At 55.7% G+C, this 15797-nt stretch overlaps 1 long non-coding RNA gene across 2 annotated transcripts; it reads right to left on the bottom strand.

Moving 5' to 3' along the window:
• Positions 1–1229: 1229 nt before the first annotated feature.
• LOC125130531 (uncharacterized) lies at positions 1230–9691 on the bottom strand. Of its 2 annotated transcripts, none has more exons than XR_007135726.1 (3): positions 9330–9691; positions 8122–8231; positions 1230–2175 (listed from the first exon to the last, which is right to left on the bottom strand). It is a non-coding gene; the product is annotated as an uncharacterized LOC125130531 (long non-coding RNA). The 2 variants fall into 2 exon arrangements; XR_007135725.1 differs by lacking the exon at positions 1230–2175 and adding an exon at positions 6688–7638.
• Between the last annotated feature and the right edge of the window lie 6106 nt (positions 9692–15797).

Raw genomic sequence — 15797 nt, 5'->3', positions numbered from 1 at the left:
TGTAAAGGGGGTGAGATGGCGTGTAAGTTGGCTTTTGCCCACCCATAGAGAGCTTGCCACTGCTCGGCTCCCAGACCAAGGGGGAGCCTCACCCGTGTGGAAAGCGACTCAGAGAGGCTGGGCAGCCTGCTAAGGGTCACACAGCAAGAACTGGCTGGAAGCCGCTCTCTGCCCGGGGCGCTGCCCCTCGACCCCCTCAGAGAGCTTTGCTCATGGCCTTGGTGTGAGGCTCCTCGGCCACCGCTCACTCCCTGCGGGCTCTGCGCGAGCCAGTCTCCTGGGTCTCTGTCCACAGAAGGTTTAACTGGTTCCCACGAGGAAGGTGGGGAAGCCGCCCTCTGGGGACCGCAGCCCGAAGCTTCCCCCCGCCCCCGCCCCAGCAAGATGAAGAACAGGGGGGCTGAGCGTGTGCCCAGTGGGGACCAGCAGCAGGAGGCAGAGCCAGGATGCTCCCCCTTTCACCCTCCTGCGCTCCTGAGCCTCTGCAGCCCCAGCCAGCGGGACGGGGTGTGGAGGCGGAAGGACCCGCTACCGTCGGGGCACCAGAGGGCTGGGGTGTGCGCAGAGGGAGTGCACGGTGAGCATCCGACCCCTCGCATCTTGACACACAAACATACAGACACCCCCACACATGCACAAACACACAAATACCCACACAGACCCCCAAATATTCACACACACATGTGCACCCTCAAACATACACAAGTACCCACACAGACACACAAACACATACACATGCAAACACACGCACAAATACCCACACATACAGGCATACAAATATACACACATACACAAGCACACCCACAAATACCCACAGACACGCAAACGTACAAATACACACACAAGCACAAATACCCACACAGACACACAAACATACACTCATACAAATACACACAAGGAAACACCCTGCCCCCACCCCACACACACACCACTTGCCCCTGGGCCCCAGGCCACTGCCAAGTCCAGCTCCTCCAGTCATGCAAGGATGGAATTAAGAAGTACATGAATCAGAGCTCCCATTGTAGCTCAAGGGTTAAGACCCCGGCTAGTATCCCTGAGGATGCGGGTTTAATCCCTGACCTCACTCAGTGGGTTAAGGATCCGGCTTTGCCACAAGTTGCAGTGTAGGTTGCAGGTCCAGCTCTGATTTGACCCCTGGCCTGGGAACGTCCATATGCCGCAGGGTGAGGCCATAAAAAGAAAAAAAAAAAAAAAAAGTCCGTGAGCCAGTCACTTATCTGGCCAAGACATCACAAAAATGTAGGGTCCAAGAAGACTGTCCTCCCCCGGAATCTGCGCTGCGCTCAGGTGTGGGGGCGGGGAGGCGGGGACGGCACACCTGACGCCAAGCCAGGCTTCGGCATGGGCAGGGCTCGGGGCAGGGATGTGATGTGGGGGTGCCCTGGCCCCTCTGGGGATCTTGGGGGGGGGGTCTCTGCACCCTCTGTGCCGGGAGGAAGGGAGCCTCGGGGACCATGAGTCACGGCCCTGAGCCCGGGGCCAGGCGGGCAGTCAGGGAAGGTGTCCTGGAGGAGGCGGCTGGGCCGGAAAGCCGAGGGAAGAAGCTGAGCACAAACCAGCTCCAAGGGGCCGAATGTCTGCCTGGAACTCAGAGGCTCGCGAGGATGGAGCTTCTCTGAGCCTGACAGGCCTGTTGTGGGAAGAAGCGGGCTGTTCCTGGGAGAGCCCCACCCACCCAGGAGCGCAGGCCCTGCCACCCACGGAGCCCCCCGCCGGGCGCTGGAGTCCCCTGTGGCGATGGGGGTCTCATACCCACCTTCCGCTCTCAGAGGCCGCAGCAACGGGGCTACACCGTTGACTTGCCGTGTCCCTTGAGGAAGGGGTGAAAGGATCCCAGGGCAGAGGGGAGACTCCCAGGGGGTCCCCAGCACAGCCCCCCAGGTTGTGGAGCACCCCAAGTGTCCCAGACTGAGCCCCAGAGCAGGGCTGGGGTGCGACCCCCTCAAACCCACCAGGGTCCAGACAGGCTGAGCAGCCCCTCATCAGAGGGTCCCTGCCAGGCTGCCCCTGGGGGACATCTGCTGAGTTACCTGGGTCTCAGGGCGATCTCTGTTCTCGGAATGATTTCCGGGTGCCTGCTGGGTGCCAGGCTCTGTGGCGGGTATGGCCCTGAGCTCGGGCAGCTGTTCTCTCTGGGTCTGTCTGGACCAGAACCTGGAGGCAAGGATGACATCTTGGGGGAGAAGAGGGAGCTGAGGCTTGAAGGGGGCCCAGGGCAGGAGGGAGGGCATTCCAGAATGTTCTGCCTCCATAATGTTGGGATGGGAAGTGGACTGCAGGGGATGGGGTCTCCCCAGAGAGCAGCCGGTGTCCCAGGGTGAGGAGGTGGGCTGTGGGGAGAACGGGGTGCACCCCTGACGCTGGGCGGGGAGCATCAGGCTCCGAGCAGTGCCCACCATGCCCAGGTGGACGAAGCTTTGGCTTCTCTGAACCCGGGTCACCCTGCTATTTTTGCATGAAGGGTGGACATGGCAACCAATTGGGGCTTTTCTAGGAAATAAGAGGGGGCTGGACCCCACTTTGGGGTCCAAAAATCTCCCTCTGTCTGAACCTCGTGGCACTGAGGACGTGCAGCGTCTGGGCTGTGCCCACACCCCTCTGGGCGTTCCTGGCAGCCCCTCCCCAGGACAGAGCGGGCACGGGACAGGGGCAGCTCAGGCAGTCAGGGTCCTCCCCTGCCCTGCCTCTCCCCTTGGTTTGCGGGTGTTGGGGGGTGGGGAGGCTGTGTGACCCCCTTGGCTGCCCTCTGGTCCAATGGGCCCTGGAGTACCCTGGCTGTCCTGACTCTCACTGGCATCGGGTTTCCTGCCAATGCAGCCTGGCCTCAGTTTGCCCCAGAATTTCGGACCCTCATTCTCCTCCCACGTGACTTCCATTCTCCCCGGCTCGAGCCCTCCAACTGCCACTGGCACCAGCCCCCAGTCACCTGGTGACCACAGACATGCGAGCCCAGGCCAGCAGAACTGTCTAGCCAGCCCATAGGTTCATGAGAAGTAAGTTCCCATCATGGCTCAGCGGGTTCATAACCCAATATAGTGCCCATGAGAAAGCGAGTTTGATCCCTGGCCTCGCTCAGTGGGTTAAGGATCTGGCATTGCCGCAAGAAGCGGCATAGGTCACAGATTTGGCATTGCTGTGGCTCTGGCTGTGGTGGAGGCTGGCAGCTGCACCTCCAATTCGACTCCCAGCCTGGGAATTTCTAATTGCCCCAGGTGTGGCCCTAAAAGAAACAAAAAGAGAAAGAAGTGGTCACTGGGAGAGTTTTGGTACATAGCGATAGATAACCAACACAGGGGCCACCCGGATGGTCACATCTGGCACACCATCTGAGAGCCACACAGCAGACACAGGACGGGAGGGGCAGGTCCCAGAGAATCGGGGCCTCCCTGCGTCTCCAGTCGAGACCCCAAATGTGGCCATGGCTCCGCCAGAGGAGAAGGGTCACAGTGGCTCCGGCATGGCTTGGGTGTCAGGGCACAGAACCTGAGCTTGGCGGCAGGGACCACCCCTGAGAGTCAGTCTCCAAAGACGGCGCCCAGCCTGCCACACCCCCTGGTGCTCCCACCCTAGTCCGGTACTGCTAGTCGTGGTGAATCTGCACTGGCTCTGGACACAGATCGCATGGGAAGGGACGCTGGGTCAGTGCCAGGCCTGAGCCTCAGGAGCCGTGGCAGCTCTGGCCCCTGTGTTCCTGGACACCTGCTGCCGCCCGAGAAGTCTGACCATCCTTAGAGCTCCTCCTCCCACCAAGGCCCGCAACATCCCCGGGGGGCCACCCCCCATGCGCACACCGGCACACCCGCCCCTCTTCCCTATGCGTCCCTGCTGGCCGTCCCCAGAGGAACGCGGTCCTGCTGTGACTCCGAGTCCCGGAAGGAGTCGTTCCTCAGCGCGGGAGCAGAGGAGGGAGACCCCATCCCATGGGTTAGCCTGTGGGTACCCCGTTCTCCCCAAAGACTCCCTCAGAAGCAAGGTGACAGCCACACCAGTGGCCGAGGATATGACACCCAGAACGAGGTGCCGAGGTGACTTCTGGTAGCATGGTGACCAGGTCCCCTACACGCTGTGCTGCCATCAGACTCTGGGTGAGCACCTAGACACATGACTATGTTCATGGCTGAGCTCGTAAGATTCCAAAAGGAAAGAAACAGGGAGTTCCCTGGTGGTCAAGTCATTAGGACTTGGTGCTTTCCCTGCTGTGGCCCATCCCTGGTCTGGGAATGACAAGTCCACGTCAAGCTGCTGCAAGCTGCAGCAAGAGATGGAAAGGAAAGGATGAAGAGAAAAGAAAAGAAAAGAAAAGAAAAGAAAAGAAAAGAGGAGTTCCCGTCGTGGCACAGTGGTTAACGAATCCGACTAGGAACCACGAGGTTGCGGGTTCGGTCCCTGCCCTTGCTCAGTGGGTTAACGACCCGGTGTTGCCGTGAGCTGTGGTGTAGGTTGCAGATGTGGCTCAGATCTCGAGTTGCTGTGGCTCTGGCGTAGGCCGGTGGCTACAGCTCCGATTAGACCCCTAGCCTGGGAACCTCCATATGCCGCAGAAGCGGCCCAAAGAAATAGCAAAAAGACAAAAAAAAAAAAAAAAAAGAAGAAAAAAAAAAGAAAAGAAAAGGAGGAAGGAAGAGTGGGAGGAGTTCCTGCTGTGGCTCAGCAGTTTACAAACCCAACTAGCATCCATGAGGATGCAGGTTCGATCCCTGGCCTCACTCAGTGGGTTAAGGATCTGGCGTTGCTGTGAGCTGTGGTGTAGGTCGCAGATGCGGCTTGGATCCCGCGTTGCTGCGGCTGTGCTGTAGGCTGGCGGTTGTAGCTCCGATTTGACCCCTAGCCTGGGAACTTCCATATGCCGCAGGTGTGGCCCTAAAAAAACAAAAAAGAAAAAAGAGAGGGAAAGAAAAAAGGAAGGAAGGGAGAAATGAAGGAAGGGAAAGAAAGAAATGGAAGCAGGCAGCTGATAACAAGGGCTTCCCCTGCTGCTTGTGACAGATAAGGACTGAGGCCCTGCAGCGAGGTGGGTGGCCGGGGGGCAGGACCCTCAGCCTTCTATCCCAGGCTGAGATCCTCATGGGGACACAGGACAGGGTGGTCCCAACTAAGTCTCCCCACCGCAAGGGAACCTCTTGGGAAACCGGCTGTCTGCTTCAGGACTCCAGGTAGCAAGTATTTAATAGCAACAATAATTTCCCTTGAGAGTTTGCAACCGTAGGCCTGCTCTCATGCAGCGCTGGAGTTTACACTTATGCCGTCCTCCTAGACAGAGAAATCCCAAGTAAGAAATTAAATTAAAACAGTCCCAGGTAGGGAATACCCCACTACGACTGGCAGAAGCAAACACGAACCGTTTCTGGGGAAAAGCTTCCCAGTTTAGGTCTTCAGGATTCCTGAAGCTCAATCAAATATGAGCTCACAATAAAAAAAAAATAATAATGATAAAATGATGAAATGCAAAGAAACATGTCAACATGAGGTGTGAGTCAAAGGAAATAACAAAGATTTAGATACCCTCCCCCCAAACTTCGGAAGTTTGCATGTTTGAGATAGAGGAAGCAATAAAAGATGGAATAAGATTAAAAATGGGAGTACCCATTATGGCTCAGCAGTAACAAAGCTGACTAGCGAGGTTCCACTCCTGGCCTCACTCAGTGAGTTAAGGATCCAGTGTTGCCACGAGCTGTGGTGTAGGTTGCAGATGCAGCTCAGATCCCACACAGCTGTGGTTGTGGCGTAGGCTGGCAGCTATAGCTCTGATTTGACCCCTAGCCTGGGAACTTCCATATGCCTCAGATGCAGCCCTAAAAAAGCAAAAAATAACGTAAAATAAAAGAACAAGAGTCTATTTTTTAAAGATAGGACAGATTTGAAAAACAACCAAATATCATTTTTACCAATGAAAATATAAGAATTGAAACGTTAAACAGCTGAAGAGAGAATCAGTGAATTGGAGCATAGGTCTGAGGAAATTTCCCAGGATGCAGCATAAGAAATAAGAAGACAGAAAATATGAAGCAGAGGTTAAAAAAGGCCATGAGGATAGAGTGAGAGAATGAATGTGCATCTATTTAGAATTCCAGACCTGAAGGATGAGGAGATACCTAATTGGAGGAGGAGGGAGGTACTCGGCTGTTCCAGGCAGAGGGAACAGCACATGCCAAAGTCCTGAGGAACTCACCCAAAGACAGTGTGCTATAGCCCTTGCTCTGTTGCTGGCCTTGTGAATGGCCAAGCCAGGGCACACATGCCTCGGACACTATCCCTGCCCGAGCATTGCCCATCTGGTGGGGAGCCAGCTGCAAATGAGGGAGACAGCTGTGCTGCTGCCTGACCTGCTCCATCTCCCCTTCAATGGCTAAGTACACCCCTTCTCCTCTGCCACCCTCAGGCCACATTGTCCAGGCAGAGTTAACTTCAGTCCTTCATGCTTCCAGGGTGGACGTATGATCCCAGCCAGAGAGGCCCAGTTTTGAAACCTTTGTTATAACAACGGGCAAGGAAAATCTCTGATTCTGCCAGGATAGCTGAGAGGGAAAATGTTGGCCTGGGACCTCCATGAGATGGAGACAACACAAAAAGAGGCAGAGCCTTTGAGCCCTGGATCCAGCCATGCCTGAAGGATACCCTGGACTTGGCAGTTACATGGAATACTACATTTCTTTTTCTCCTTGATTGTCTGAATTGGTTTTCCTGTGTGTTTAATTCCTCACCCCATCCACGTCACAGAAGCACCAAGGCTGGAGACCCTACTGATAACCCTGGCCCCAGCCCAGAGGAAGTGACAGCTGGGCTAGGCCTTGACAGCTGTGTCATAGTTGGCTGGGGCAGAGGGGTGTGCCTGGGCAGGCTGGTGCAGGTGTTGGCTGTCTTCGTGGGAGTCAGCGCAGCCCACAACCTCCTGGGCGCAATCTCTGCCCAGGCAGGCCCTGGGCCCCCAGGTTGGCTCTCAACAGAGCCTTAGCACAGCCTTGGGCCTTGGCGAGGGCTGGAGGCCTGAAGAGAGGATAACACGTTAGAGGCACTGCATGAGGGGGGCCAGGCCAGGCCCCCGGAGGTCTTGCCCTGTTGGTCTTGTCATCTTGGTGTCTGGGTTCACAGTATAGGACTCAGCCCAAGTGTGGGAGAAGCAGTGTCCAGAGGCCATCGGCCCACACCTGTCCCTCCCCAGTGTCCAGCTTGGCCAGTTCCATGGATATCCGGTGGGGGCAATGTCAGCTGGGTACAACGTGCAGGTTACCAAACCAAGTAGGTTTCAGGGTCCACGCTCAGCTCGGCAATGAAGTCATCTCAGATCCTTGGTCCCAGCAGACTTAGCACCCGTGGATATTCCAACTTTTGCAGATCCATCAGCCAATCAGTGGGCTGAACCCTGCCACTGCCAGCCCAGGCCTCCACGCCCAGCTTGAATGCTCTCTCCTCCGAGAAGCCTTCCCTGACCAACCCCAGCAGAAGGGCTCCATCCTGCCTCTCAGGTCTCTCTGAACCCCGGAGCCCTTACAGAATGTCAGTCCCAGACTGTCGTGGGAGGCAGTGACTTGTAGGTCTGTTGTATTTTCCTTGGGTTCACCTCTGCCAAGTCAAGGCTCAGCCAGGACCTGATAAGTACAGCTGATGGGCAGATGTTTGCTAAATGAATAATGAACACTCGGGTGAAATTTTGAGCACCCCGTTACACTGCACTTACTGTGTGCCAGACACTGTTTTAAACACTTTATACAAAAATAGAAAAAAGAAATAAATGCTCACTCACTGACTCCTCCTAATGACCCTTGGTGGTATCTTCTGTTTGACCCCCCCCCCCTCCCCGCATTAAGGTTTGAAAACTCAGGCACAGAGAAGCTCAGAAGCTTGTCCAGAGTCACACAGCCTGTAGGGAGCAGAGCCAGGCCTCAAACCCAGGCAGTCCCTCTCCAGAGTCTGTGCTCTCAGCCCCAGGACCGCCACAGGTTATTGCTCCAGGTGTGCAGTGAGGTCACTGAGGGGCAGAGAGGCAAAGGGCCTAGATGGAGGCCTCACAGCCAGTGGCCAAACAACCCTCCTGTCTCCTGGTCTGGCTTTTCCTTCCTTAAAACGGGAGCCCCAGGGCCTTGGGACTCAAGGGTTGCTCACCTATTCAGCAGGCTTCCTTGGAGGCTGCAAACAGGCTCTTTCCCCCCAGAGGCAGAGCCGGTCGGGGCTCTTCCTTCCTTCTCTTGGCGACAATTTTGCCTGTGGACATCCTGTGGGCAAAGGGGAGGTGAGTTTGTGGTTTGTGGGTGTGTTCAGGGCGTGCGGGTTGATGGTTCAGCCTTTGTGTGCAGGGAAAGTGCTGGATAGAGGCCGGTTGGGTGTGGTCCTGCGCCACCAGACCAGGGAGGGGGTGGAGCGGGCTCGGGCTGTGTCCTGGCACTGGTGGAGCTAAGCAAGACCTCCGACTCCAAGGAGGGGCTGTGGCGTGGGGCTGCTGGATCCCCACCCCCCCACGATGGGTAGGGTGGGCTGAGGGGTGCAGCTCCAGGAGGGCCTGGAGTCCTGCTCGGGGCTTTGCGCTGCACCAGCTGGTTTTCCTCCTGAGCAGGGGCAGTGCCCAAGGTGCCCGGGTTAGCGGGCAACTCCCTGACCACCATGCTTGCTGATGGCAAAGCTGTGGGCTGCCATGTCTGATACCATGTGATACTGCCTGGGCAGTCATGTGACCCAGAGGTGGCACTCCATAGGCTGGCCAGGGACCAACAGCTGACAGCAGGAAGCATGGAGCGGACCAATTGGATTCGCCCCCTTGCCCACTGGGCATCTCAGGCAAAGAGTGGGTGGGGAGGGGGCTCCTGCAGGGTAGAGGATGCAGAGAGGCCCTGGGGCCCGGAGTCTTGGGGACCTGGGAGGGACTAAGAGTCTTCAGGGGGTCTGGGGGAGCTGGTAGACCTCGGGGACCCTGGGGGTGGTTAGAAGCTGTGGGTGGTCATGGGGGACCTTGAGGAATCTTGGGGGAATCTTTGGGGCCTTGTGGGGCCCTAAGGAGACTAGAGGAACTTTGGGGGGCTTCTGATGTCTTGAGGATCTTGAGGAATCTTGGGGGGCCTGGTGGGTCTTGGGCAAATTTAGGAAATCTATGGGACTTTAGGGGGTGTTGGGGGGTTTTAAGGGATCTCAAAGCTCTCAAAAGAGTGGAACAGTCCCCCTGTGACCCGTCCCTGCAGCTGGGGGCCCCAGCTGTTCTCGGGAGTTTTGTGAGGGCAAAGCGACCCAGGGGACACACCTGCTCCATTTGTTGCCCTCGCCTCAGCTCTGACCCCTGGGCCCTGAGAGGCCAGGCCTGCGCTGCCCCCACACAAACTCACCTCCAGTCCTGTGGATTGTCTGGAAGCGTTGGCGGGGAGGCAGGGCACCAACTCCTGTCACACAGTCCACTGCAGGGAGCGTCCCCTTGTCCCCAAAGTTCCCCTCACACTGACAACCAGGAGAGGTGGGAGAGGCCCTGAATTAGCTTGGACTCCCTCTCCCAGGCTGTGGAGGCTTCCTGGCTGGGGAGCAAGGTGACCAGGATGGGCCTGGCCCATCAGCAGCTGAGGCTGCCTGCTGGGGGAGGGGGAGGTGGCCTGGTCAGGGTCTTGGTGACAGCTGGATGGAGCAGGGCAGGAGGAGCTGAGCAGGTAGTCCAGGCTCCATGGACCCGCCTGAAAGGCCTCAGGGCCAGGCCCCCTTCCTGGTCCCCAGGGCAGTACCATCACCTGCCCCCTGCATGCAGGGGCCGGCCCATGGGCCCCACCTCCAGGCCCGCATGGTGGGTCTGTCCAGTGGTCTCCACCCCTGCCTTAACACCTTGGTCCAGGCCAGCATGATCTCCCCGAGACAAGGCAGGGGTTTCCAGCAGGCCCCTTGCCCCGCTCGTGGCCCCCCTATCCATTCTTCACCAGCCGCCGGAGTGATCTTTAAATGCCACTTGGGAGATACACTCAATATTTTGTAATAACTTATAAGGGGAAAGACCCTGGAAATAACAGCTCTAAGTGCCCGTTGTGGCTCAGCGGGTTAAGAACCCGACTGGTATCCCTGAGAAGGCAGGTGGATCCCCGGCCTCGCTTAGTGAGTGAGGTGCCGTGAGCTGTGGAGGAGGTCAAGGATGTGGCTCGGATATGGCATTGCCTTGGCTGTGGTGCAGGCCAGCAGCTGCAGCTCCAATTTGACCCCTGGCCCAGGAACTTCCATATGCTGCGAATGCGACCCTAAAAAGACGAAAAAAAAAAAAAAAAAAAAAGAAGAGGAAGAAGAATAGCTCTGTATTCTTGCAAGGGAGCCACTCTGCTGTACACCTGAAACTAACAGCATTGTAAATCGACAATACACCAATTTTTACCAAAAGCGACCCTGCCCTCCCCAACCTGCCCCCAGCCCTGTGGCATCTATAGTCGTGTCTAGCTGCGCCCACGGCCCCCCCACAGCCACCCCCCCACCCCTTCTTCCTGGCGGCAGCTCCGTTCTGTGTGTGTGTATGTGGGGGGGAGGTGTCCAGCCTCCTCAGGGCTGCAGTAAATTAAGGAGCTTGTGCCAAAACATGGTCAACCCACCCGCTCCCTCCATTTAAAGTCTGCGGCGAGAATGTCACCGGAGCTGGGCGTGGGGCTGGGCGCTCTGCCTCCGGCGGAGCTGTTGGAGCTGTTCGGTCTAGCGTCACCGTCCTGGGGCCCAAGGGCGTGTCTACCTCACACGCCCCCTGGGCTGTGGTTGGTCCTGGGGGTGGGTGTGGCCCAGCTGTGGCCAATGGAAGAGTCCGCTGGGGCTTTCCTCTCCCCAGACAGGTCCCTTCCGTCGGTGACAGCAGCCCTGCCCCCACACCTGCTGGGGTTGACCTGTGGGGGCGGGGGGGGGTGGGGCCTGGAGCGGGAGGCTGGCCGTGCCAGGCACTGTCCCAGGGGCTTTACAGAGGCCAACACACTTACCACCCCAGAGGCAGGTGCAATTACTGCCCTTGCTTTACAGATGCGGACACGGAGGCGCGGGGGAAGGGGGAGAGAGAGGGAGGGAGGGGGGCAAGGGGGGGGGGAGAGGGGTCTTCTGCCCCAGTGGCTGATGGAGCTGGCGTCGGACCCCAGTCTGCCTCTAAAGCCCCCGTGGGGCTCTGTCCCCGTCCAGCCGCTCCGCCTCCCCTTGAGCCTCTTTCCCTCCCAGGGCCTTTGCACAGGCTCGTCCTTTTGCCCAGAGCCCTCTCTCACCAGCTGTCTCATTGCGGGTCTTGTTCAAAGGTTCCCTCTGCCCAGGGACTTGGTTGGCTGGGCCGGCGGTGTGGGCGGCTTCACTGGACGCCTTTGTGCCTTTTCACGGAAGCACGTGGATACACTACCGGCTCCTTAACAACGGGCCGTTCGCGGGGCGGCTTGGACCACAGACAGCGGTTCCTCCAAGTTCTGGAGGCTGGAAGTGCAGGGTCAAAGTGCTGATACGGTCCCTGCTGAGGAGACAGCTGCCCTCCCTGTGTCCTCACAAGGGCACAGAGCTCTGTCTCTTCTTGTAAGGACGCTAATCCCCCTCCGAGGACCCCACCCTAGTGACCTCTCCTAATTCTAATCATCTCCAAAGCCCCGCCTCCTGACACCACCGCCCTGGGGACGACGGCTGCCACACGTGAATTTGGGGAGGGAGGTGCAGAATTCCGTCCACGACACCTACTCAAAAAATAATAACAAGGTTTAAATTTAAAAAGACAAGCCACTTTACACCCACAAGGATTGCTGTCATCGTTAAAGAAAACAAACCAAAGGGGGAAAAAGGGGGAAATAACATTCCATTGGCGAGGATGTGAGGAAATCGGAAGCCCTGAGACGCGCTGGTGGGCGTGCAAAATGCTGCAGCTTCTGTGAAAGGCAGAGTGGCAGTTCCTTAGAAGGTGAAATGTAAAATTACACATGAGGGGAGGAGAGGGGTGGACGGGGAGTCTGGGGTTAGCGGATGCAAACTACTCCATTTAGGATAGATGGAGTTCCCGTCGTGGCTCAGTGGAAACGAATCCGACGAGGAACCATGAGGTTGCAGGTTTGATCCTGGCCTCGCTCAGTGGGCTAAGGATCCGGTGTTGCCGTGAGCTGTGGTGTAGGTGGCAGATGCCGCTCAGATCTGGCATTGCTGTGGCTGTGGTGTAGGCTGGCAGCTACAGCTCCTATCAGACCCCTCACCTGGGAACCTCCATATGCCGCGGGAGCAGCCCTAGAAAAAAGGCAAAGAGACAAAAAAAAAAGAATCAATAAGCAATGGGGACCTACTGTATAGCACAAGGAACTGAATCCAGTCTCTTGGGATACCAAGGCGGAAGATAACATAAGAAAATGAATACATATGTGTGTGTACATGTGTGTGTGTGTACATATATGTGCATTTATATATGTGTATATATGTGTGCATGTGTATATATGATTGGGTCACTCTGCTATTCAGCAGAAATTGGCACAACATTGTAAATCAACTATACTCTAATAAAAATTTAAAAAATAAACAAAACGACCGTGTACCCAGCAATTCCATTCCTAGGTGTACATGGCCCGTCAAGAATCAAAACAGGGACTCAGATACTTGCTGCCCATGTTCAGAGCAGCAGTGTCACAACTGCCAAAAGGTGGAGACACCCCACGTTCCGTTGCTGGATGGCTCAGCGAGCAACATGTGGGCTCTACGTGCAGAGGAATGTCCTTCAGCCTTAAAAGGAAGGACATTCTGACACATGCCCCTGGAGGGCATGATGGGGGTGGGGTGGGGGCAGCCAGACAGGGCCAAAGAGAGAGGCTGCTGCCCTTGCTGACTTTCACCTGTGACCCCCGTGCCCTTTTAACTTAAAAAAAAATTACTTGTTTTTTTTTTCTTTTTCTTTTCTTTCTTTCTTTCTTTTTTTTTTTAGGGCCACACCTGTGCAGATGGAAGTTCCTAGGCTAGGGGTCGAATCAGAGCTGCAGCTGCCAGCCTACACCACAGCCACACCAACGTGGGATCCCTAACCCACTGAGCGAGGCCAGGGATCGAACCTGCATCCTCATGGATACTAGTTGGGTTCATAACCTGCTGAGCCACACTGGGAACTCCTTAACTAACCTTTTAATAGGGAAAATGACAAATGTACCCCCCACACACACAAGTAGGGAGGAGTGTAGCCCCCCCAACCACACACACCCCACTTAACAATGTCCAGTCTCGTTCTCTTAAGAACCACAACCACCACTGATTCGTGGATTTTTTTTTTTTTTTTTTTGGCTGCACCAGGCATGCGGAAGTTCCCAGGCCAAGGATCGAACCCAAGCCACAGCAGTGACAATGCTGGATCCTTAACCATCAGGCCACCAGGGAACGCCCTGATTTTTGGAATTTTTTTTTTAAGGCCGCACTCTGCCATATGGAAGTTCCCCAGCCAGGGATTGAATCGGAGCCTCAGTGGTGACCCACGCCACGTCTGTGGCAAGGCTCGATCCTTTAATTTGCTGCACTGGGTGCGGATCCAACATGCACCTCTGCATGCATCCAAACCACAGGAGTCAGATTCTTAACCCATTACACCGTGATGGGAACTCCTAATTTCTGGATTTTATGGAGCAACTCCCAGACACCATAGTATTCCATCTCGATGAAATTCAGATTTTATGGCAAGAGGAGAAAACATTTGAACAATTTTTTTTTTGTCTTTTTGCCTTTTCTAGGGCCACACCCATGCGTATGGAGGTTCCCAGGCTAGGGGTCGAATCAGAGCTGTAGCAACACCACAGCCACAGCAACACCAGATCTGAGCCGCCTACACCACAGCCACAGCAACACCAGATCTGAGCCGCCTCTGCAACCTACACCACAGCTCACGGCAACGCCGGATCCCCAAACCACTGGGCAAGGCCAGGGATCGAACTGGCAACCTCATGGTTAACCACTGCACCACGACGGGAACTCCTGAACAAAGTTTTTCTTTGCTGCCTGGGCGCCCTCCTCTTGAGTGTGTTTTGTGCACCTGTAACCAGACCTTCTCAGGCCATATACCATTCCTTTAATCTCAGCAAGGCTCACTGCACTTTAGGCGATAACCCTCCTTCTTAACCTTGGGAGGGGCCGCCGATGACCCGTGACCCACCACTCACTTTGTGGGTGTGGACCGGGATTGTGCAAACGGTGACGAGCACTGACACACAGCCCTTTGCCTCAAAAACTTAGAGAGCTGTGCCTGGACATCGAACAGGCAGAGCTTTCTGGAGACTCTCCCTCAGGTTACAATCCTCAGGGTGCTTCAAATAAAAATTCCCATGTCTTTCTTAGATCAACTATTGATGCACTTTTTTCATGGACAATCTGTAGGTAGCTGAGTGTGTGGAGCTAAACAACGAGGGCTCCTCTTAAAAACGCAGCCGCGGGCGTTCCCGGCGCGGCTCAGCGGTTAACAAACACGACTAGGAATCACGAGGACGTGGGTTCGATCCCTGGCCTCGCTGCTCCTCAGCTGTGGTGTAGGTTGCAGACACGGTTTGGAAGCTGTGGTGCTGTGGCTGTGGTGTTGACCAGCGGCTGCAGCTCCAATTCGACCCCCAGCCTAGGAACGTCCAGATGCCATGGGTGCAGCCCTAAGAAGCAAAAAAAAAAAAAAAAAAAAAAACCCAAAATGCAACCACAATGTGATATTTCTACCCCCAAATTCGACGTAACCACTGAACATCAATCACACGTGGTCCCTCCCCAATTCCCTCCTGTCTCTTTTCACCCGGGCATTTCCTTCCCATCTCCCTGATGGTCCAGCCTTGGTTTGTTTTAAAGAAATTAGGCCGCACGTCCTGGACTGTTTCTGCAACCGGCTTTTGCTAGAACTGCAGGCCCACACTGGTAACAGGTGCGTCTCTACCCCCCCCCCCCCCCCCGTTTGCTGTAAACTGGTCATTGCTCTAACGCAGCGCTGTCCAGTAGAACTTCTGCCGGGATGGAATGTTCTCCATCCGTGCCGGCCTGCAGTGCTCCAGGCACCGGCCACGTGTGGCTGTAGTGCTCAGACTGTGGCCAGGTCACCTGAGGAACTGAAGCCTTCCTTTCCCTTTTTTTTTTTTTTGGTCTTTTTAGGGCTGCACCTGCGGCATGTGGAGCTTCCTAGGCTAGGGGTCAAATCAGAGCTACAGTTGCCGGCCTACACCACAGCCAGAGCAACGCGGGATCTGAGCCGCGTCTGCACCCTACACCACAGCTCACGGCAATGCTGGATCCTTAACCCACGGAGCGAGGCCAGGGATCAAACCTGCATTCTCATGGATGCTGGTCAGGTTCGTTAACCGCTGCGCCATGATGGGAACTCCTTTTATTTATGTTTTATGGCTGCACGCAATGACATGTGGAAGTTCCTAGCCCAGGGATCGAATCTGAACCACAGCTGTGACCTGTGCCATAGCTGCGGCAACGCCAGATCATTTAACCTACCATGCCAAGCCAGGGATAGAACCTGAACATCTAGAGCAACCTGAGCTACTGCAGTTGGATTCTTTTTTTTTTTTTTCTTCCTTTTTTGGCTGCCCTGCTGCACATGGAGTTCACGGAACAGGGATTAGATCTGAGCCACAGCTGCGGCAATGGTGGATCCCTAATCCAAGGTGCTGGGCTGGGAATCGAACCTGTGTCCCAACACTCCAGAGACACTGCTGATCCATTGCACCGTAGTGGGAACTCCTGTTTGTTTTGAAAAGAAATGAACTGTAACGCTGCACTAACACTTCCTATTCAGGGTCAGAACCACAGCATATTTCCTTAAGTGCATTGACCTGAGTCGCTTCTGTTCCTCGCCAAAAGTCCCTGCTCTCAACAGCACATTGAGA

This window comes from Phacochoerus africanus, chromosome 7 (genome assembly GCF_016906955.1).
Source record: "Phacochoerus africanus isolate WHEZ1 chromosome 7, ROS_Pafr_v1, whole genome shotgun sequence".
Taxonomy (NCBI): domain Eukaryota; kingdom Metazoa; phylum Chordata; class Mammalia; order Artiodactyla; family Suidae; genus Phacochoerus; species Phacochoerus africanus.
This window is presented reverse-complemented; position numbering and strand designations above follow the sequence as displayed.